The 25,157-nt window shown below is 32.2% G+C and overlaps 1 long non-coding RNA gene across 1 annotated transcript; it reads right to left on the bottom strand.

Annotated features, from left to right (window-relative positions):
• Positions 1 to 22,031: 22,031 nt before the first annotated feature.
• Positions 22,032 to 23,819, bottom strand: LOC115890859. Its single transcript, XR_004051714.1, has 2 exons — positions 23,621 to 23,819; positions 22,032 to 22,088 (listed from the first exon to the last, which is right to left on the bottom strand). It is a non-coding gene; the product is annotated as an uncharacterized LOC115890859 (long non-coding RNA).
• Positions 23,820 to 25,157: the final 1,338 nt, after the last annotated feature.

The raw sequence follows: 25,157 nt of genomic DNA on the forward strand, positions 1-25,157 counted from the left end.
TCATTTATCTTTTTTTGGGAAATTTTAAACATATTTGCTTTTTAGAATTTCGATCACCTTTTTCTTGCTAATACCCCACCGTGAGCCGTAGGGAAAAACTGGAAAGATGAAGTAATATAGTATATTATATTATATGTATAGTAGTATACGTATGCGCAGTTCGAGGCTTAGATCTCGGCTGGAGAAGAGGGTTTTCAAGGAAGCAAAAGTACGTCTGGCCTGTTCGAAATCACCAAAAAATTAATTCCCCAGTTTTGGGGTCACAAGCGTCGTTAACGAGAGCTCCTAAGTATTTTATGGATGATACTTGTTCTGCCACCTCGTTTTTGAGATCAGTCTTTCCAGCTGTTTTGAAAAATACAACAAGTTTAGTTTTATTAACATTGATTTATAATCCGTACTGCACACTTTGTTCAACAATGCAGTTCATCATGTTCTGAAGGTGTTAAATAAGGTTAGATATTGTAAACGGCGATAACAATCGGCGAAATAACTTTTAATCAATACATCAGAATCGTAATATTGAGCGTTGTTTAACTATGAAAGATATAGTTGACGACTTCCAAAAATAGTGCTAATCAGGAAGTAAGAAACGAAAATGGTAATAGAATATATAACACATAGTAATAGACATAGTAACAAAATACAATGGTAATCCATATAAAGGTACAGTTTGCCTTTTAAATTTATAAAAGAATATGTAGATATAGTAACTTCAAATGTACCCTATTTTCTAACAAACATTTTTTTGAAAATGAATTATTTATGACCTTAATACGCGCTTTATTCTCAAACTTTACTACGAGCACGTAACCTAAGCTATGTTTTTAACTCACTTATTTTTCACATCTCATTTTGATTAGTTTTACATTATTAGAGAAAGCAAACCTATACATATATCGTCAATAAATTCATCATAATATTTAATTTTCGTTTGTTTTGATGTTAATGATAAATATTCGATTTTTCTTTAATTTATTGACAACCAAACGAGCAAAATCAGAATAGCCAACTATTTACTCATTTTTGATAGTTCCGTACTTAGAACTTTGAAGTACAAAAATTATGTAGACCCTATTAGAGCAGAAAGTTCTGTAATGAAAATGAAACTTGTAGATTTGCTACAAATTTGATTCATATTTTCTAATGTAAATTTTTCTCTTATTCCTACCTAGAACTTATTTCCTCAATAAACAAAACTGTACAACTGGTACTCATTACTGTGTATAAACTGATAGATATATCTAATTATTCAGATAGACCATTGCCAGTAATGATGTCATCTAGCAATTCACATTCAGTATTGTACATAGTCGCGAAAGCATTAATTATTCATGACAATTCTGTTACTTAACTTTTTCTCTCTTTCAAGGTTAGCTTAAGCTGGGTCTGGTATCGTTGCAAAAAGAAATATTGCAAATTTTTGCCATTTCTCGCCCACACGTTCGTTACCTAACTTAACTGCCATACAAATGACTTACTTCTTTATAAACACATTTATGTTCGACTTAATGGAGTGGTTGTTATTTAAATCTGTCGCATATTTCCGCATTGATATATCCAGTTGGTTTATTATCTCTTTTTTATTCGTGTCGTTATTTATTACTTTTATATACAGAGTGATCCAAGTTATTTGTCCTTTTTATTAATTTTCGTTATACTTTAAGCGGCCTACATACTTAGTTGGTTCAACGAAATTGGATATTGTCTCCACACTACCCTATTTCACAATAAATGAGTAACCATCTGTTGAATCAGGTCCTCACAATAGGAATTGACCGCAAATCCAAGGAGGCAATAGAGAAAGAGGGACATATCCTCTATTATAGATACGGGACAACAGTGGTATCAGGTCTAAGGAGAGACCAAGTTAAAGAGGTGGAGAAAATGGAGACAAATCCTCCAGCCCCCACCTCACGAGTACCTTAGCCGGAGGCAAGCTCCTCGACTGTTAAGGGCACGGAGGGCCAAACTCCAACCGTGGAAGGGTGTGTACCCTCCATCTATAATTCCCCGATCTATAATTATCATGTAAAAGGCCTACACACGACCTGTTTTTCATCAAAACCGACTATATCGACCCAATCTTTCGACCGAATGGGATCGTGTGTAGTTATCATTAATTATCATGTGTAGTTATCATTCGTGTGTAGTTATCATTCAAAGTATAATAAATAAATTTAGATTGCAGTTAATTTTTAGTACACTCTTTTAGTACACTAAAGAGGAATGTGAAATAATTTGGCTTCCGACAAACTTTTCATGAAAGAATCGTTTCCCAATCCGATGACTCAACCGGAATGTGAACCTTAGTGAAAAATGTAAACAGCCCCGTCTTTATTTTTTTAGTTTACTTCATAATTACCAGTCGAATTTCTATCGTAGTTTTTTTGGATTTTACTATTGGTAAATTTAAATTTGTTTTAAATTTATTATAAATATTAAAATATTCATCATTTGCATTTCTCCTTGAGTCACTCATCCTACCACATGGTACTACAGCCGTGTTATTACCGGGAAAAATGGATCTTTGTCAGCAAAGTTACATATCCTTTCACAGGCACGCAATAGGGATCAGTGACAATGCGTGAAAGGCTCGGTGAAAGGTCAAACAGCTAACTGGATGAAATTATGTAAACAAAGATACTTATACTTAGAAACCTTGATCGATTTTTTTTTGAGTGATTTACTTCGGATATCAAGGGCGATATAGTGTAAATTGTCAAAAATATCTCAAACATTTAAATTAAACTAAATTTTGTGATCACGGGACTGCCCTACAAGTAGATAACAGGTGCATGCCCCATGTTGCTAGAGATTAGTGGAAGTATCATTAGTTTTTGATCCGTCGTAGAGGGTCAATTTAAGACTCAAAAGTTGTGAATGCTGCCTACCCTTTTATGAAACGTATATTTTGGTTGGTGGTGTTAAGAAACCAACAGCGTTTAAGTTTTTTTCCAGGTCTAATATGACTTGTTTTATAATCTTTACTACCATACGATAAGAAAAATGACGTCAAAGACGACTGGGGAATGTAAAATATAGTAGTATACATAAAATGCAAAATAATTTTGTGCGAAATCAATCCCTAGACGTCATTTTTTACATGGTCCGCAGTGGTCTTTATTTTTTAATGGCGCTTACTGTCAGTGGGCCTGGAGAAGGTTGTAATTTATTTTTATTTAGAGTAAAATTATTTTTAAATGGTGTAGCTTTTTAATCTTTTTATAACTAGAGTTAATTTTTAATGTCAATTTTTAGTAAATGTCTAGAGATTGACCTCGCCCAAATTACAATCGATTGTCATTCCCCAGCCGTCTTTGACGCCGTTTTTTATCATACTATATATTCTTCGGCATTGAGTAAAAACGACTCAACATCCATGAAAGTTCTAGCTGTCTTCGAGTCTACCTCTATCCCACACGCCGCTGACATCTAAATAAACAATTTTCATATAAAGTCCCCGACTCTATCTCACGACACTTAATATTATTGAAGTTCGCATAGTAATGATTCTTAGAAGCCTAGGTTAAGGTCCTTTTTTCCTCTCTTTTTTACTTTATTTTCTGTATATTGTAATCGTTTAAGTGGACAGGAAGAAGAGGAGAATACTGAAAGAATGGAGAAGAAGAAACGTATGAAGAGAAGAGTGCGCTATTATGGCTTTGTGAATATCGATTGAACAGTTTTTTTTTTATTTTATTTACTTACTTTGAATGTTGACTATTGTGCTAGAAAAGTACTTGATTTTATGAAGGAAATAAACATGGTAGACAATGATGAAATGCAAAGAAATAAATAAAATATCTTCTTGGACTGACATTGTTCTTAATTTTTAAATTTTACACAACGTTTCTGTCAGATCGGTAACAATGACCGTTATCAAATATAATTGAAAAAACTGCGATATACAACTAAATTATTACTTGTTACTACTTACAATGTAAACAAATGAAAAAAAGTTATACAGAGGACAATATATAGTTTGCTATTCTGATTTTGCACGTTTGATTGGGTATAAATTTAAGCAATTCGAATATTTGTCGATTGTTATAACTAGGCGTAAAACAAACGAAAATGTACATAATATGATTAATTTTCTGACGATATTTCAATTCGTTTTTCATTATAATGAGGGACTAATCGAACGAGGTGAGAAAGAAACGGATTTAATTTAAAGGTTTTCTATATACTTGAACTATTGGATAACTAAATTAAAAAATATAGTTCAGGTTCGTGCTCGTAATAAATTTTAATAATAAAATTCATATTAGGGTATAATTAGTTTTATTTCTAAAAAATGTTTGTCATGAAGTTATCCACTATATATTGTTCTATATTCGTTTCTACTTCCTGGTTAACAATATTTTGAAATTATCCAACTATACACGTTTCTGATGTTTAATAAATACGTAGTTAAACGGTGCTCAAAATGGATTAATTGCAATTTTATATTGATTAAAAAATATTTCACCTATATATTACGTTCAATTTCTTACCTTGTTTTCAACGCCAGGATGAAAATAAGCCGTGATTATGTATATTATGATTATTGTTAGTTCCCAGTAGTTTATTTTTTGCGTATTATGTATATATTCATTTTTTATTTTAAACGCTATAGTTATAATGAAAAATAGTAATTTTTTATAAAGAAAATATGGCGGTTTCACATACAACAAAGTTAAAACTTCTAAATTGTCAAGAAAACAAAAAAGCCAAAAAAATGACACCTATAACTTGACGTAATTTGCTAAACTTCCTCGATCGATAATTTTCATCAATAATCAGTACCAATCAATAATTTTAAATTCTTCTTACACATTATTTCCAAGTTACTTACCTATTTTAATCATTGTTGGTCGCTCTGATACAATAAAGAACAAATTTATTATGAAAATATACTTTAAGTACCTAGTATACCAAGTTCTCTCGTGTTATCTGCTAAGGTTTTATATAGTTAGTTCTAAATATAAAATAGACTAGTAAATTGGTGCTCTTTCTGTCTAATAACATCCAACACTTTCCATTGAACTTACAATATCACGCATTACATCAGGATATCCTTGTTGTAATATTAGCTTCGCTGTTCCCATAAACGGCTACATATCATCATAATGAAGACGGTATATCTTTTTTATGGTTAATAATCTTAATAGATTCTTATATATACACATAGTTAAATCTGTTTTCTGCGGAAGTAATCTGAATTACGTGCGTAAAAGTTTATTTACAATATTCCGACTAATAGGATATCTGTTTTGCAGAAATAATATCTACTTCAGGCGTTCTGCTTAAGGTGTGGATATGTTTTTAGAGATCCATATTATACAGGGTGTCCCAAAAATGATGGATCAAATAAAAGTAGGAGGTAGAGGAGATTATTTCCAACAAAAAAGTCCTATAGACATATGTCCGATTCCTTACCGTTTCTGAGTTATTGCCATTTTTGTAATTTTTATGAGAATCTCACATTTCTTCACAATTTTTTTTTTAATTTTCTGTTGATATTTTTTTCTCAAATAAAATTCTAATAGCATCCCTATAAAGGCCTCTTTATTGTACAGCGCATTTTTTATTGTGCGTGCTGATTATGCAACCTACTGTCATTTTTAAGCACATTTTTAGGATTTTAATTGAAAAATTTTAATGTTTGTGGTAATTTTTCAGAAAAAATACTCAATTAAAAAGGTGTCCCATAACATGAAACACTACGGTCAGGAATTCTTTTTTTAAATAGGATACTTTTTAAAAATAATCAAATAATTGTTATTGCTGAAATTTGTTAAACGTAATTGTAATGTCAATGACATTACAATACCTAACCTAACCTAACAACTACCAAATCGATCAGTCTCAATTATTCTAGATCAGTCAGTCAATTACTCATCCGTACCACAAGATTGACAGAAAAACTGTCACTTTACTTCACTTCAATGTTAGGCTTAGCCGATTTAACTAATACCATAAAAATATATTACATTATTGACTTATTTTAATAAACAACGATCAAAATCATTTTTTTGCTTCAGAATATGCATATCACATCGTTTCATCGCTTAATTGGAGGATAGCCACAGTTTCCCAATTTTGAAAAAGAGAATATGCAAAGTTCAAGACTATTTAATCTACTCTACTATGCATCTGTTTATTTATCAAAGCTTGAAATTATTGTTTATATCACATGATTTATTTATAAACACTTGGCCAAGTCCTTCTCGTAATCTTGAAATACTTTAGCCTAGGTTATATCACTACCGCAAATAAAACCTCTCTCAGAATTCTCTGAAAATATGCACTCAGCTATTCATAGGTATTCTAAAAATATGACATTTAAGGTCATTAGTCCCTCTGCCCGTTTCAAGTGCACACATACCTCTAGGAAAACGTGAATTTCTCGGCTGTTATTTAAGCTCGAATTGAAGCTGGCTAAAAACGACGACATTTGCTGAATATAGTGGTAGTGGCCAAGTAGTACCGTTGCTGCCTGGTCGAAATAAATGTTTTCAAATGTATTAGGATCGTTAAGGCTGATTTATCGCCTCATACAGGATGTTTTACATTCTTTCGGATATATATGTGCTGGGATAAAATCGATGAAACACCTGATTAAAACATATTCGAGTCGACGAATATACACGGTAGGCAACGCTTGGCTTTGGGTGGCGATTTTTGTGTGTACGAAGAGTACTGTCAAAGTGTTCAGTATAATAAGATGTACTCAACAAAGAGAGAAGGACAATTGAAGTTATTTTGTATAAAGTTGTTTATACGGATGAGTTGTGCGAGGGGTTTTGGCATGGGATACATCCAAATTTTTAACTGTTTAAATATTGGCTCCCCTGTTGAATTTACAGCCAAGTCATAAATACACACATGGCCAAAATTATTGCATATATCGTTTAAAAATATACATAAAGGAACTTAAAGAATCTTTTTTTAGACATAGCTTTGATAATCTGTAATAAACAGTTTTTGTTAAAATGGATATGGTAAACAATGTTTATCGTTCAGACCCAATATTATTACAAATTCTTGCACATTTCGATTTGTGGTCTCTTGGGTTTAAGAAGAAATTTGACCATTGTTTTGGCCTTAAAATGCCTAGAAACATTATTTTACAGTTTAATAGATTCAGAATAGTAACACTGTCTCAACAGGGCTACAGGCAAGTTGCAATAGCTGAAATTGTAGGAGTTAATCAAAGCGATGTTTCGCGAATATTAAAAGGAATCAGGGATCGAGGTTACAAACCGGCCTGGAAGAGGTAGAAAGAGAGTTGCTACTGCTGTGCAAGACCGTGAAATATCCCCAATTGGACGACGCAATCCCCTGCTTTCTAGTACTGCTATTAAAATGAGTTAGCTCGCCTTGAAGGAGTAAATGTTTCAAGAAAAACCATAGCAAGAAGAAGCAAGAAGACTCTATGACAGAGGATTATATTTAAGGCTTCCGAAGCTTAATTTACAGCACAAAATTACGCGAGGAGAATTACTCAAAATTCAAGGGAAAAGCATTATGGTATGGGCAGGTATAATGCACGGAGGTCGAACTCCTCTTGTTTGTATTGATGGCGCAATGACAGGTGCCTCATATATTAGAGACGTTTTAGAGCCTATTGTGCGTCCATTTCGAGGGGAAGTGGGCGATGAATTTGTTTACATGTACGATAATGCTCCTCCCCATCGCACTTTGGCGGTTCGCGAATTTTGCGAGAAAGGGGGTATAAGAAAACTGTGGTGGCCACCGATGTCTCCAGATATGAATGTGATCGAGCATGCTTGGGACATGCTCAAACGCCATATTGCCAAACGGAATGATCCCCCCCGTACCTTAAATGAATTGAAAATTGCTGCGCGAGAAACATAGGAAGCCATTCCTCAACATCTTCTGAACAACTTAATTGAGAGCATGACCCGTCTCACAGCTTGCATTGAGGCTCGAGGAGGCAATAATTAAAATTGTTTTTAATATTTTCTGTTTAAAATGAAATTTGTTTTTGTTGATTTTCACTCATTATGAAATAACATTATAATAACTGCCTAGTTGCACTTAAATTTTTAATTTTATATTAGTTAGTCGTGTAGTAAGCCAATAAGTCCAAAAATATAAAAAGAATCATATTGGGTCCAAAATAAAATAAAATTATCGTTATATGCAATAATTTTGGCCGTATGTTTATGTTATTAAAGGACTGCTTATGTTGAATACACTTACCAAATCTGAACAATTTTCGACAAATAATTTTTACCAATTTCAAAAAAACTGCATATATTTTTAAATTAAAACGGAAGAGTTAACAATGCAAAACTAGGTAACGGTCAACATATCTTCAGTTGTCAGTCAAATTAGTTTAATGTTAAATACAATTTGTTTTGCTGTATACAATACCATGTTATAGTACATAGTGATAGCGTGCCTGAAATGCATTTTTCTAATTTAAAACTTGTTAGACAAAACCTAAACGTTTAAGGAAATATGATTTGACATTTATAAAATCAAAAGATGACTACTTAAGGTATGTTGGCATTTGCCTGGTTTTGCACTGTTACCTGTTCAGTTTTAATTTAAAATTAGTTGCAGTATTTCTTAAATTACTTAAAATCCGCTTGTTCAAAATTGTTCCAATTTGGCATGTGTATTCAGTACACGCAGACCTTTAAAAAATATCTGTTTACCATTTGGATGTAAAATCAACAGGGAAGCCAATATTTGGATAGTTCAAAATTTGCATGTGATTTCCTATGCTTATAACGACGATGCACCACCTGATATATCGTAGTTTACAAATATTTGCAATTGAATATTTTCAAATCAAGTGCGATGTACTGATGTGCTATTAGTTCATCATTATTTACCACCTTGACTTAAAATTATCCCAGATTATTACAAAAAGTGTATGTATACATTTCTTTATGCATATATTATTTCTATAAAACAGATATCCTATGAGGCGGAATATGTAAATAAACTTTTACGCACCTAATTGAGATTACTTCCGCAGAAAACAGATTTAACTATGTCTATATCGGAATCTATTAAGAGTATGAACCATAAAAAAGATATACCGCCTTTATTATGATGATATATGTAGCCGTTTATGGGAACGGAGAAGCTTATTTAATATTATAACAAGGATATCCTGATGTAATGCGTGCAGGTCATGATTTTGTAAGATCAACGAAAAGTGATGGTGATATTAAACAACAGAAACCAGTACCAATTTACTAGTCAATTTTATATTTAGATCCAAAAACAGACAGACAAAACTATTTACACTTCGTACACATTATAGTTTTTAACAAAAACCGATGATGACAAATTTCTGTAGATTGCGTTAGATCTACGGCTTTTGTTTGAGAACGAAGTCTGTTATCATTCTTACTAATGTTTTTTTTTGTACCTATAGAGACAACGCTGTTTCAAGAAGACTGTTTGGTTTTTATGGTTTTTACGCTGCAATCGTAATAGCCAATAAAAATAAAAAAATACAATGCTTCTACTATCAATAGTAAAACTATGACTTAATGGATTCATTCAACTTATGTTTAAGAATGTTGCTACGCAGTGTTTGTAAAATTGTGCGATTTTTTAAAGTAATTTTTACTGTTTCTCGTTGCTAAAGAACTGTTTCAAGTATTTTTGAATATCTAAGATGTTTTGTCATTTGTCATTGCTTAGTTAACTTAGTTTGCAAAAAGGTGGATTATTCTTGTACCAAACTGATATTTCGGCGGTAAGTGACGTCACGTAATTTTTTTGTTTTAATAATGCTGTACCTAATTTAAATATTAAAGAGTTTAAGCCTGATTAACACGGTCAAAGTGTACTTGTATCAAACACACTTCGGCGCTGTGCGCATTTTTCTAAACAAATTGAAAATAATCATACAGCATGTTTTGAAGATTTTTGGTTTTACCTTATTAAGTAATTGTTATCAGGTAGTAATTTAACGCAGCAGTGTTTACAAAATTTAACTATTTTATTTTGTCGATTTTCTGACAGTGGCGAAATACCCAAGGACTTTTTTGGAGGTTTGTCATATTTATACACCCATCTTTTTCTAAATTGTTTAAAAGTGTTATGGTATGTCTGATTGTAAACAAATAGAGTTTTATCAGTATAATCTCTCCTTTAGTTAGATGCCTTTGTTTAGAACTATACATTTTGAAAATATTAGACATCCAACACCCCCTATTTCCAGATATAATTTAAAATAAAATAATTTATTTTTCACATTTATGATTTAGTATATTTATATTAGACCTAAAATAGCCAAATAGAAGAAAAAATTTATAAAGTTTTGATATGTTGAGATTAGACGCACCAAGAAGAGGCTTTTCAAAATCAAAAGAGTTCTTAACTCTAAAGTGTGAGCTTCACCCTAAATAACCACCCCCAATACGCCCTTCGATGGTTTTTCCCTTTTTTCTCAGAACCCGTTGGTCCCACAAAAAAATTTATTCTTACCAAAAATATTCCTTATAAAATTTGCACAAAAATGGTTCTATTCATTATTTATATTTATCCAATGCATTTCGAGCAATAACCGATTGAATAATGGAGTACAAAAAAAATACAGGTCGCCTTTCAAATTATAGTCTCCCAAGGTATTTTAACGTGCTAAATATACACGCAACAGATATAATACTGTATAATATAAACAAAAACATTGCCTATTCCACTAAACTAACATTCATACTTTCATCTACATATTGTCATCGTCTATAGTTTCTAGAATGTGCTCAGTATTCGAACAACTTTGCCCACGACATGCGACAGGTTCCGCACATACCATGTGTGGGATTCCGTACATTTCATGCCGGCTTAAATGCAACTGCATCTTTTTACACAATCTTGTTTGCAGTTGCACGTTTGCTGTTGTATATAAAGGTGACAGGGTGTGGTTGATTTTCTTCCAGCCCCACTGGTCGGGTTTTATAGGTTGTTCTTGCCATATTTGTACTTGAAGATATGTTCTCCGGGAATATTGCAGATTGCCTCCGGGGAATGTTGCCTAGCTGCAGAAGATGTGGAAGGCAATTTTGATAAAAGTACCGTGTTGTTTGCTTGACCAACTAACTTTCAATAAGTTAGTTAACAAGCGTATCTTTGCTCATTAAGGCTCCCTTCAGATGATTGAAGTTTATGTAGTTTCAGTATAAACGTCTCTACAGCTTTTTCAATTTCTTCAGTAGTTGACTTCGCGTTGTTAAAAATATCGACGATACTATCAAGGTCTTTTTCTTTATTAAATATTTGTACGTGTTGTTTTCCGTTTCCAAAAAATCCTGATGTTGTGTCACACCCGCTAATAGCGTGAATAAATAAAATTTATTTTTTTAAATTACATTATATGTAATTTAAAAAAAATCTTTAAATTTTTAAATTACGTATAATACTGGATGATTGCAAGTCTCTCGAACTATACATTCGTTGTTTCACATTACCTATGGCTTCTTTCAGAAAAAGAATGTCTTTTCATCGGGGGAAAGTGCTGCCAATAAAACAACAAGATCGGCATCTTGTCCAACGACTAAAATTTGTTCATTTTTCTCAGATATTTGGATGGCAGTACGAATAATTTGAACATCAGCAAACAAGATTGTGTAAAAAGATGCAGTTGCATTTAAGCCGGCATGAAATGTACAACTATGTGCGGAACCTGTCGTGGGCAAAGTTGTTCGAATACTGAGCACATTCTAGAAACTATAGACGATGACAATATGTAGATATAGATGAAAGTATCAATGGTAGTTTAGTGGAATAGGCAATGTTTTTGTTTATATTATACAGTATTATAGCTGTTGCGTAATCTAACACGTTAAAATACCTTGGGAGACTCTAATTTGAAAGGCGACCTGTATTTTTTTTGTACTCCATTTTTCAAACAGTTATTGCTCGAAATACTTAGGATAAATATAAATAATGAATAGAACCTTTTTTGTAGCAAATTTTATAAAGAATATTTTTGACAAGATTAAAATTTTCTGTGCGACTAATGGTTTTCGAGAAAAACGACCGCAGTGCGTATTGGGGATGGTTTTTGGGGGTGAAGCTCACGCTTTGCAGTTAGGAACTCCTTTGATTTTAAAAAGTCTCCTTTTAGTACCTATAACCTCAACATATCAAAACTTTATAATTGTTTTTTCTAAATATGCTAATATCAACGTACTAATTGGGTTTCAACATTTTTTGGCGGCGAAGTCAACTTCGAAGTTGCAGTAAAGCATATAGCTTGAACTGAATAATTATTTTTACGTCGACTTTTACATGGTTTCCATTCGATCGTACGGTATTAATGTCACAATGTTAATTAATTGATTACTTAACTAAGGCGTAATATAACTAACGCCTTATAATCCCTTCTCTAAAAATAAGAATATAAAAAGCTAATTGGCCTGTGAAATCTGGAACATATACACATAACTTCCGAACACACGCACCATTCACTATTTCACGCAGCTGTTATAGAGCCCGGGACTGAAATATATATTGGTGCGCGCTTTAAGGGGAGCTCATTTTCATAAACATTGAGATATTTACTGGAGAATTTACACTTGACATAGTTGCTTAAGTAGTTTTATTGTGCCGTAAAATATTCGAACCGTTTCGAATAATTCACGCGATTTATTTGCGGTGCTCGCGAGAGAAAAGGATCGCGCTATATGCTTATGCCTGTGTATATACGAGGGTGGATAGAAATACATCATGGAAATTTAAATTTAACATCCGTTACGTAAATATTAAGATATAATATCTCGCTTTTTTTCTGGTCCATTTATTAGTAGGCATTGCACAGAAATAACAATATTGTTATATAATATACCGGGTGCGTCTCAAAAGTGGCTCACCCTTATAACTTTTTTATTTTTTCAGTTAAAAAAATGAGATTTGATGTGTTAGTATATGACATAAATTAGGACTGATTAACGTATTCAATTGTTTTTTATTTCACCGGAAATGACTACAACTTTTGATTTTTAAATGGTACCCTCAGTATTTTGTTTATTTTATTCGATAGAAAATGACATTCTGAATAGAATGGCATATCATATGTCAACTTTTGACATTCTCGCTTAACAAAAAATTATATTTTAAATTTCAATCTAGAGTGCCATGGCTATGTTAATAATGGTAATTGGAAAACCAAGGATCATTGGAAAAATAGATTGGATCGTCTAATGTTTTTAGTGTCTTGTCCTGACCAGTTAGAAAATGCTCAAATCGTATTTTTAATCATATCTCAATTTTTTCAAACGGAACGAAGGTGGTTCATTGCCATATTTGGAAAAAGCATTTTTTACGAATAATTTGGTACCACATACTTGGTATTGCGAGTCAAATTTTCGTTACGAAGATTACAGTTGGGACCTTTGGTGCTACACGGCAAAATAAAACACTAAATCACCACAATACACCAAAACATTTTTACTTTTACACTGGACGCGCATTCCCCTAACCATGTTAGCATCATCTGCAGATGCATCAAGAGCAACTGATGGTCAATTTGTTATACAATGATTCAGTATTGTAATAAGAATTTTCCGATTTCCATTGACTTTATTTTAACTTATACAATGTTCGGTCAGTGATACATCTGTTCTAAACATCGTGTCAGTTAAAATAATTAAAGACAATGGAAGGCTAAAATTCTTTTATTGCCAAACGAAAACATATTCTTTAGTTTGCACAATTTAAATATTGAAAAAATATTTAACCCACCTGTAATTATTATGCTTTTTGTCATCATAACAAATATGACAAAAAGCTGTTCAAAATCCTCTTAAATCATTACCTGACATCTATAAGCTCTGCTTGACGTCAGATTTTCCTCACCGTAAATTGGCTTATGGATCACAAACATTGATAATTTATGTTATAGAATTAAGTCAATCATTGAAGTCATCATGAAAATCTATAATATAAATTGAATGTCTTGGATCTACAAAAACATATTTATTGTTAAATATGCTCCCAAACTTTGACTACTAACTTATATAGTTCATATATTAGTTACATCTCTACTCACTTATTCCTTTTAGAGCAACAGTACCCCAAATATTTGAATAATGGAATATTATCCAAACGTAACACTTAACAAAGCATTTAGCTAGCTAGATAATAAAGATCGATGTGGCTATTCGCGAAGAAGAAGCGACTCGGGAAGAATGCAACCGGATTGGTCCTGACTGAAATACACCATTCGCCGGCGTACCGGACAGGTGACAAGTACTTGCGAGTACCGCAGGCGCGCATTCTGCGAATTCTTTGGCAGGTTCGGCGTTCAGGAGTGGAATTGGCTCAATCGGATGATATATTATTTGAGTACAGTGGGAATAAGATACTCAAGTAGAGAAAAATTACTTTCGTGACCTTTTATGTTGCTTAATGGGGCTATCCATAAATTACGTCACACGAATTTTAGGACTTTTGAACCCCTCCCCCCGTCCTTGTCACAGGTTATCATAGTTATCATATTTTTAGAACCCCTCCGCCCTGATGTGACGTCACACATTTTTCAAATTTATGCATGTATTAAATAATCATCAAAAGAAAACCGGGAAGAAAACAGTTATTTTCATTTTTTCTTATTTTTATTAAATATAAGTGCTAAATTATTAATAAATATAGATCAAAGTCGAAATTTTTTAAAGCCTTTTTTACATAATATAAATTTCGTGATTTACTATTTTAAATTTTAACATGTTACAAAACTTTTGACCCCCATACCCGTGACAAGGGACACTATGTCACATTACGGTGATACCCCCCTTCCCGTTAACGTGTGACGTATTTTATGGATGGCTCCTTAATAATGACGAGTTTTTCATCTCTGCGAAATTTTTCCAAAACGGTTTGGTGTCTCTATTTTATTTGTAATAAAATAAAATCAACAACTTTCGGCCTGGAAAATTATTTTTTTTTCGGAGAAAGTTGCCATAACTGGTAACTAATTCAATAGGTGTATTATCAACAAATACAAATATATGATGACAGCCGAATACTTGATTTTTTCCATTTCCACAAGAATTTCAGAATCAGTGTCGCTCAAGTAGCTCAGATTGGCAATAGTCAAATTCAGATGAAATGGCCAAACTTCATCAATACCCATTTATATTACCAGAATCCTTCTGCGGCGCCGGCATTGTGAAAGCAGTCAAAAGAATGGCCTCACAACGGGGAGTAGCCAACAAATCTCTAGAATGGTAAAGAAATTCACCAAGGCTGAGACAGACAAAATAGTTCATAGTAGAACATTAATCAAAATTTACGGCAGACGTGATAAGCAAAAACAGAAAGACAGACAAAACTGTCGTGTTGTGGATCTACTAACAGGTCCAGAAAGACATTTTTATCGAGATTTGTTGTTTTTACTAACAGGGCATTGTAACCTTAATAGGCACCTAAAGCTGATGGGATTTACAGACGAAGCCATGTGCAGATTTCGTCAATCTGAAGAAGAAACGATAGAAATGATGTTTTATGTGTGCAGTTCTCTGGTCTAGGCAATGATAGGCCATTGACAAAGAGCAATATGGAGGAACCAAGTTGTTAGATCTTTTGAAAAGGATAGGACTGTCCTATGTGGACTCTCAACCGTCCTCTATTCCAGTAGGCAATCCTTTTTTTGATCTCACTCCTCTTTTCTCTCGTGTATTGAAAAAGTCCCTTTATACATACCAAACACAAAATCTAAAAAATATTCGTCTGTCAACATAATGCTTTAAAAAATGGTTAATCTGTGTCTTTCGCTACTTCCATTCATTTGTACAGAAAAGAAAATTAAGAAATATTTATGTATATACAGGGTGTCCCATTTTAGTTGAAATCATACGGTATCTCCGTTATTCGTGAAAATAGAAGGGTGCGGTTTGCACATACATGTGTCACTTTTTTGTCAAATGGAAGATTAAACAAAATTTTCATTGCCCTCTTCGTTTCTGAGCCACAGGGTCTTTTTGAAAATTTTGCAATTTGGTACACCCCCCGTATCTCTGTTATTGTTAAAGATATTGAGACGGTGAAAACTGTTTATTGTAGAACTTTTTACGTAGAATACAGTGGTGTAGTGTGTTATTCTACGAAAATAATATTTTTAAAAATATGAACTAAAGTTATGTTTTATTAAATATAACACCCTGTATATTTATGAATTATATGATCTGGCTTGTTATAAGCTTCAAAAATATATAACACTCTATATTTGTTTTCATTATTTAAGGCAATATTTAAAAAAAAAACATATTAAAAGATCATTTTTTTAGTAGGCCATGATTGATAATAAAAGAAACTAAAGAATTATTAAGAGTAATACTGCTATCTGTCTCTTGTTTTATTTTGAGAGCCACTAATTATTTCTTTGTATATTAGGGAAACTTAAATCTCTACCGCTATTTGTAAATCTTGGAAGCTATCGTATCGGAACTTTTAAATATTCCTTTAGCTAATTTACGTGAAATATACTTTCAGCAAGATGGGGCTCCCCCTCACAATTTAACTTACAACGAAAATATGAGAATTTTGTTAAATTATTATTTCTCAAATCAATGAATTGGAACCAATGTACCCATATCATGGCCTCCCTGATTCCCGGATTTGTCTGTTCTCGATCTCTGATTTTGGGGATTTTTGAAATATGAAATATATTGTGGCAACTAATACGATGTTGAACACCTGAAAAATGCTTCAATAATGCAAACTTTTAAATATTTGCAAACCCATCCCATTAATTATAATGGGATGGTTTGGTTTGGTTTGTTTTTCGTAGAAAAACAGACTACGCCACTGTATTCTACGTAAAAAGTTCTACAAGAATCAGTTTCTACAAAAATCAAATCAAATCTTTTTATTAGGCCCCAATATAAAAAATATACAAAATGCAAACCATACTTTGGCTGACTAATAGCCCAATAGCCTAATAAGGAGTGCACCACGATTATAAAACCGATTCAATGATTGCCAAAGGCATCAGTGTGGCACATTCCCTGTAAAAAATAACTAAACAGAATTTCATTTTCAATAAAATAATATACCAACAACAAACAAACCGTAAGAAAAACAGAGGACCACCGGCAAAGCAAAAAGAAACCCCGAGCGCACAGAACAAAGCGTCTGCAAGACAATTTAGCAATGTTAAAAAGTATATAAATACAATTTCAACACATACACAAATATTTTCCAATATTGTAAAGCTGAGCAGTGAGCCAGTCAAAACCATATCAAATTAAAGGCCCGTTCACAACAGTTTTTCAAAATAACAAAAGATAAAAGATAAATTTAGAAATAAGTTCTATATTATATTCGATTGTAAAACCAGCAAATTATTCTTAACATATTTATTAAAATAATTGTGATTTAAAGCATTTAACACTGATTGGAAGAGAATTCCATAATTGCGGCGCAAGAAAAGAAAACGATTTCCGAAAGCCAGCCGTCCTATGTTGAGGTATTCTGAAACGATGTAAGTTTCTTGTTACATGAGTGTGGTCAAAAGGTATAAACAATGATTTTAAATAAGGCGGTTGGCCAGTTTGTAAGATACGATAAATAAATGTTAACATATGACGTTTTCGCCTATTTACCATAGACAGAATATTAAATTGATTTAAATATGGCGTTATATGTGTACGAAATGAGATATTATACGAAAATCTCATGCAGGAATTTTGAAGTTTTTGAATGGATCTGGCAAAAATTTGAGTCAATGAAGAGCCGTATACCACATCTCCGTAATCAAACAAGGACAAAATTAGCGAATTGCACAGATAATATTTTGTATTCTCATAAAAAATCATCGATGGTAAAAGACCATCAATCGCATACAATTTACATAACTTTTTTATAAATTATAGACATTTGGGCGAGGTTTCAAAAAATGTATCGCCTGTGACTCTTTTTTACCCTTCTCGTGCTTTAATTTTCATTTCAAAAGTTGGCAAATCTGTAATGTAACCGAAGCATCAGAAGTAGAAGACAATAGCAAAAACAGACCGATAGGCATCTCATAAATCTATTCTATATCGTTCAAACGACAATTAAGCATTGAAAAGAGATTTTTTTAGACTTAAAAGTGAAGCCCGACCAAATAGCGCAATTTTGCGAATACTCCCATATATCTGAACCATTTGAATAATCAATGCCATTAATTACATTATCTCACAGAACAAAATAACTGCATTTTTAATCACTGAAGTAAACTTAAACGAATATAAACTTTATCATATCAGTAATCCCGTTGAACGGAATGCGAAAAATCCATCTCCACGCATATATCTCTGCGTAAAATTCGCTCAACAAATCTGCTCTCGCATTCTAGCCATTTCGCGTCCGATTTCATAAATTGCATCGGTCGTAAGTTTATATCAAATCGGCGCGCTACGTACGCACGCAGCAAGAATGCGCCGGCCGACAGAAATATTCTCTCAAATCGTTACGATTTGACGTATAGGGATAATTTGGCTTACGTCGCATACTCTTGACCGTAAACGGTCATTTTCCTAACTGCGTCCAGTTAAATTAAGTTCAATTTCAAGATCGCGATTTATAATCGCGGATTATATGAGGAAGTGGCGTCGTAGGAATAGTTGAAATGAAATATTCGTCTCGAGTATGATACAGTTGCGGGAATGATTTACGCAGGTTTGTGATTAAGCGAAGTACCGTATGATAATAAAGGTTTTATAAATATCTAAAATCGTAGGTAAATTAAAGAGTCATGGGAATACGGAAATGCAATGATTGAAATGGTCGGTAATATATTTATAGAGGATTTTAGGATGAAGATTGGTACTGATGGTTGGTTGTTGTGGTTGAAGTAGCGAATACGACCGCTTATCGAACTCCAGTTAACAGAATTACCGTTTTGATACAACTAGTGATGGGGAAAATCGATTAATTTCAATAATCGAGTGTCGAGTTTCAAGCGATTTCAATAATCGAGCGATCGCTCGAGCGAAATATCGCTCGTGTTTAAAAATACGGTTTTTTGCCCGTCTAATTGCATTATTTTGTTGTTGTACCTGTAACGCCAAACAGTAAGTTGCGTGCGCAGAGCACATATTCTTTCGGTGATGAATGGCAAGTAGCATTGCTTGATTTTTCATTTAGTTTATTTCAAAGCAGTGTCGATGTAGGTCGTAAAATGTTGTCACTCAGAAGCCACGGATAACGGCGTATAAATTTGCTACCTGCAATGTATGTAGAAAATTCGCTCGGCTTTTTATCAAGTATGTCACATTAAAATCGGATTTCAATTTATTTCATTCTATATAGGATCGCTTGCCTTCGTCGCTCGTAACTCGTTACTTGCATCGCTCGTTCATAATCGAGCGATGTCGATTATTCCAATAATCGAGTACTCGAACGAATTTTCGCTCGAGTTATCCCATCATTAGATACAACTATACCGGGTGCGTCTCAAAAGTGGCTGACCCCTATAACTTTTTTATTTTTTCAGTTAAAAAAACGAGATTTGGTATGTTAGTATATGACATAAATTAGAATTGATTGACGTGTTCAATTGTTTTTGATCACTTCCTATTTCACCGGAAATTACTAAAACTTTAGATTTTTAAATGGCACCCTCATTTTTTTTTACTTTATGCGATAGAAAATGACACTCTGAATATAATGACGTATCATACGTCAACATGTGCTCATATGGTTTATACAATTTTCTCATATGGTTTATACAATTTTCTCATATGGTTTATACAATTTGACTCGAAATACCAAGTATGTGGTGCCAAATTATTCGTAAAAAAATGCTTTTTCGATATATGCTAATGAACCACCGTCGTTCCATTTGAAAAAAAAAATAGATACTTTTGCCGAGGCTGCTTGATTAAAAATTAGTGTTTTTAACACAACCCTGGTACTCTCTTTTTTGTGTATGTCCCCGGATTGTCTTTACAAGAGGAAAAACTTTTTTATTATTGATATTTTGAGAAAAATGTATTCTTCATAAAAAATTTTGTTTGTTCTGAAATGGTTAATTCAATTTATACTTTTTTAAATTTCCATACCGTTTTAGAGCTAATTAAAAAAAACATGAAAATATTATTGATTTTTTTCTAATCCTAAAAATCAGAAGGCTGAAAAAAAATATCATTTCAATTTCATTCTTTGATAGATGTTTATTATACATTTTGATTAACGTCATATTTTTTGCTATCACATTTTCCGATAACTATTATCACCCTTTCCGTAGCATTGAAGTAGCTTCCGTAGCGTCTTTAATATTTATAATTTTATAGTGTCAATTTCTATAGAATAAAGTAGAAAAATACTGAAGGTGCCATTTAAAAATCGAAAGTTGCAGGCTTTTCCGGTGAAACAGGAAGTGACCTAAATAAACTAAATACATGAATCCTAATTTATGTCATATACTAACATACAAAATCTCGTTTTTTAAACTGAAAAAATAAAAAAAAAGTTATTGGAGTGAGCCACTTTTGAGGCGCACAGGGTATATCCAAGATATCCAATTAGATTTTTAAGTGTCTGTAACCATTCGATGGCATTGGGAAAACGGATGACTTCCTTTATGCTCTTCTCGCCAACATCTTCAAGATCTGCGAAGCTGTAGCCCCAAAACTTGATCCATTGGTACCGGTACTAAAATAGATTATATCGATCGAAATTTTTTAACAAATTTGTAATACATCAAACGTCTAGTTGAGCGATTTCAAAATATTGTTATTCAGGAAGTAACGAAAGAAAATGGAACAATATGAATAATATGATAATTTGTAAATCTTTTTACTACAAGTTTCAAATATATCATATTGTATTTTGGATAGGTATCCAAAACTATTATAAAGATTTTTACGAGTACCTACCTAACTCAACCTGTATTTTTATCTACTTTGAGCTAGTTATTCTATAAATAAATTTAAAACCTTTAATTTAAATCTATTTTGCATCTCATTTTGATTACTCTCACTTTTTATGGAAAAGTAATTGAAATTATATTTAAAATATTAATCATGTATTTTTCTGGTTTGTTTTGACGCTACTGAAAACGTTTGAAAAATATTGGAATTTCTTAAATTTCAGGCAAGATCAAAAGGCCAGAGATGCATCGCAAGGAAAACAATGTCTTGGCAGGGGAATATCACAGTGGACAATGCTACACGATCTACAGTCCCTAATACACACTGTCAGGAGTAGAGACCAGGATGTCATTTTGATCGCTTCATAATTATATATTTCTTAGGGCATAAAGTGTGGCATCTTATAATTTAATCTTATTTAAGTTTCTTGTTCACTCCAGTTTTCTTTCTTAATGCATTAAATATATATAGAACAACCATTCGTACTGTGTTGAAGGAAGTGGCTTAGTGACCTTCTTTTGGCAAAAATGCTAATTAAATTAAATAATATTGACAGCAACAAGATTGATTGAAAGCGCCAGAGGTGTAAAAATGTTAATGATCCCCAGCTACTTCTATCAATAGACGGCATAACTTCAGCGTAGCTAATTTGAAATACATTGTAATATTTTTACACAGAACATGATTAAAGGATTTTATTCTTAAAAATGGAAATTAATAACTGTTGTAGTCTAATTTTAAATTCTAACATAGCTAGAATTAAGATTGGCTATATTATTCAATATCATCACCTGTTTCTAAATCTCAATTTCGATTTTCTATAATCTGCATCTAACTATGTATGTTTGCTTTTCAAAATAATGCTATAACAACGTTATTTTCACTCGGGAACAATAAAAACTTGTATGCTTAGAATTCATTAAAAAAATTTAGAAGAATGTAAAAGAAACATATATATATATATATATATATATATATATATATATATATATATATATATATATATATATATATATATATATATATATATATATATATATATATATATATATATATATATATATATATATATATATATATTGTAAGATATAGTAAGAAAAATATAATATTTTTTTTTTGTTTATATAGCATAATATATGAATGGTGTTAATATCAATTTAATATTCAAACAACATAAACAAAAGAAGCTAAACTCACCTTAGATGCCGGGACACTTGTGTAATGCTCTCACTCTATGATCACGCAATTTGCAATCTATAAAAATAAAATATACTTGAGCATCACTGGAAAACGCACTTGATCACATCACCATAATCGAGTATATAAAATAGTTAAATATTTTTGTTGTTCCGTAGCTAAGCGACAAGGCGTCTGTCCCACACACAAAAGGGATGGCCACAAAGCGACATAGCTTAATGTTGTTGTTCCGCAGCTAAGCGACAAGGCGTCTGTCCCACACGCAAAAGGGATGGCCACAAAGCGACATAGCTTAATGTTGTTGTTCCGCAGCTAAGCGACAAGGCGTCTGTCCCACACACAAAAGGGATGGCCACAAAGCGACATAGCTTAATGTTGTTGTTCCGTAGCTAAGCGACAAGGCGTCTGTCCCACACGCAAAAGGGATGGCCACAAAGCGACATAGCATAATGTTGTTGTTCCGCAGCTAAGCGACAAGGCGTCTGTCCCACACACAAAAGGGATGGCCACAAAGCGACATAGCTTAATGTTATTGTTAAACAATTTGAGTCATACGTAAAAATATAAAACACTCCAAAATAATAATACTAAATACCATTTGATAATTTGCCAGGTATTATAAATCACACCCAATAAATATTACTAAAATACTCTTTGATAAATAGCTGTCCATTACGTATCTATAATAAATAACGCTAAAATACTCTTTGATAAACATCTATCTTTTAACTAAACTATATTAAAATGCCCTTTGATAAATACTTGTCTACTATAAAACACACACACACAAAAGTAATACTAAAATACCCTTCTCTATCTACTACTAAAGCTCAACAACTGTTAACTAAATAATATTAAACTACTCTCATACAAATCCCAGTAATGCCCGTGAGTGAACAAAATACACTCACATAACACTAAAACACTCTTTGATAAACATCTGTCTTTCAACTAAACTATATTAAAATGCCCTTTGATAAATACTTGTCTACTATAAAACAAACACACACTAAAGTAATACTAAAATACCCTTCTCTATCTACTACTAAAGCTCAGTGATAACTGTTAACTAAATAATATTAAACTATTCTCATACAAATCCCAGTAATGCCCGTGAGTGAACAAAATACACTCACATAACACTAAAACACTCTTTGATAAACATCTGTCTTTCAACTAAACAATATTAAAATGACCTTTGATAAATACTTATCTACTATAAAACACACACACACTAAAGTAATACTAAAATACCCTTCTCTATCTACTACTAAAGCTCAGTGATAACTGTTAACTAAATAATATTAAACAACTCTCATACAAATCCCAGTAATGCCCGTGAGTGAACAAAATACACTCACATAACACTAAAACACTCTTTGATAAACATCTGTCTTTCAACTAAACTATATTAAAATGCCCTTTGATAAATATTTCTCTACTATAAAGCACACACACACACAAAAGTAATACTAAAATACCCTTCTCTATCTACTACTAAAGCTCAGTGATAACTGTTAACTAAATAATATTAAACAACTCTCATACAAATCCCAGTAATGCCCGTGAGTGAACAAAATTACACTCACCTGTATAATACTTCATTCCTTCTATTCAGTCCCAGAAATATTTTCCACACAATTATAATCTGAATTTAATATTTTTTTGATAAATGGCGACGTCAGTCTAAATAATCATCAACAATGCAAACCGCATCGTCTAGGAAACGACATTTTTATACATGCGGTCAAGAAAAGTCAATTAGAGATTCAAATAAAATATTATTTCTTAAAATAACACAATTTAATATAAACAATTTTTAACGGAAAACAAGACTCTTACAATATATATATATATATATATATATATATATATATATATATATATATATATATATATATATATATATATATATATATATATATATATATATATATATATATATATATAAAATTATTATTCGTAATTAGTTAAATATCAATAATACAAAAAGGGTTTGATTTTTATATAGAAATATATTGAATAAAAAAAATCCAAAACCAGATGTACTTTGCTCTTTAAGATTTTTACAATTTGCACCTGGAGTTTTAAAATTTGCAGTATTCTTTTTGACATCTCATTAGTACAAATCATCCGATATATACAACTGCTGTTAATAAATGTACGTGACAGCTCTCGCTAGCTCTACGTTAATGGCTTGGCTTCATATTAATAGCGTCTAAATAAGAATCTTTTTTTTTTCTTTCCAAATTCTAAATACATTGTAACTTTTGAAAAATGTATATACTTACTGACTTAAGTTTTATTGATATATTTGTTTTAAAATGATAAAAAAGTAAATATTGAATTAACGTCTCTTTCTTACTGCTTAGCCTAATTTGGACGGGGCCTACTTTGTTACTACGTAGAATTCGAACCGCGATCCTCGGCCATATCATTGACAGTTTTAGTTGTCTATTGAGCTTATTAGTAAACCCCATCACGTCTATCATACATTTTAGCGAATATTCGATTATGAACTGTTTCGCTTGTCTCTGCCCTAATGATTTTCCCACTATTGTAGAGATTTGTTGGCCACTCATTGTTTTGTCTGTAGTCATTCTAGCTTTTGCAGGGCCGCAGAATCTGGGCCTATGAATGACATTGATGAACCTTGTTTGGTTTTGTTCGGTGTACTTTTACTTTAAAATAATACCATATCACCATCATACCTAGCTATTGGCAATCTTTTCTTAGATCTCGTAGGAGTTTTGATACATATATGTTGTGACGTAAGTAGCATTATTTAAACGGACCCGCTTTGTTATTATACAACATGGTCATTAATTATCTTATATCAGTGGACCGTAATACGACAAGGTCAGATTTTGTAAATTTTATTAAACAATTGACTTGACAGTGTGAGTTTTTATTTATTTAGGTACAATTTATTCATTGTGCATTCTCCTGTAATGTAATTAGGATTTTCACACTTTGTTTTTTGGTTCACCCTGTACAGAACTATTAGTTCCCTATCATAAAATATTGACCTATAATTATTCACTTATCCATTCAACTTAGAATTGCTTTATAAAGTCTTGGGAACTAAGAGATTAAAAATAGGCTTTATTAGTATATGAAATAAAA

The sequence above is a fragment of the Sitophilus oryzae genome, unplaced genomic scaffold, assembly GCF_002938485.1.
Source record: "Sitophilus oryzae breed Bouriz unplaced genomic scaffold, Soryzae_2.0 scaffold_935_pilon_pilon, whole genome shotgun sequence".
NCBI classification, from domain to species: Eukaryota; Metazoa; Arthropoda; class Insecta; order Coleoptera; family Curculionidae; genus Sitophilus; species Sitophilus oryzae.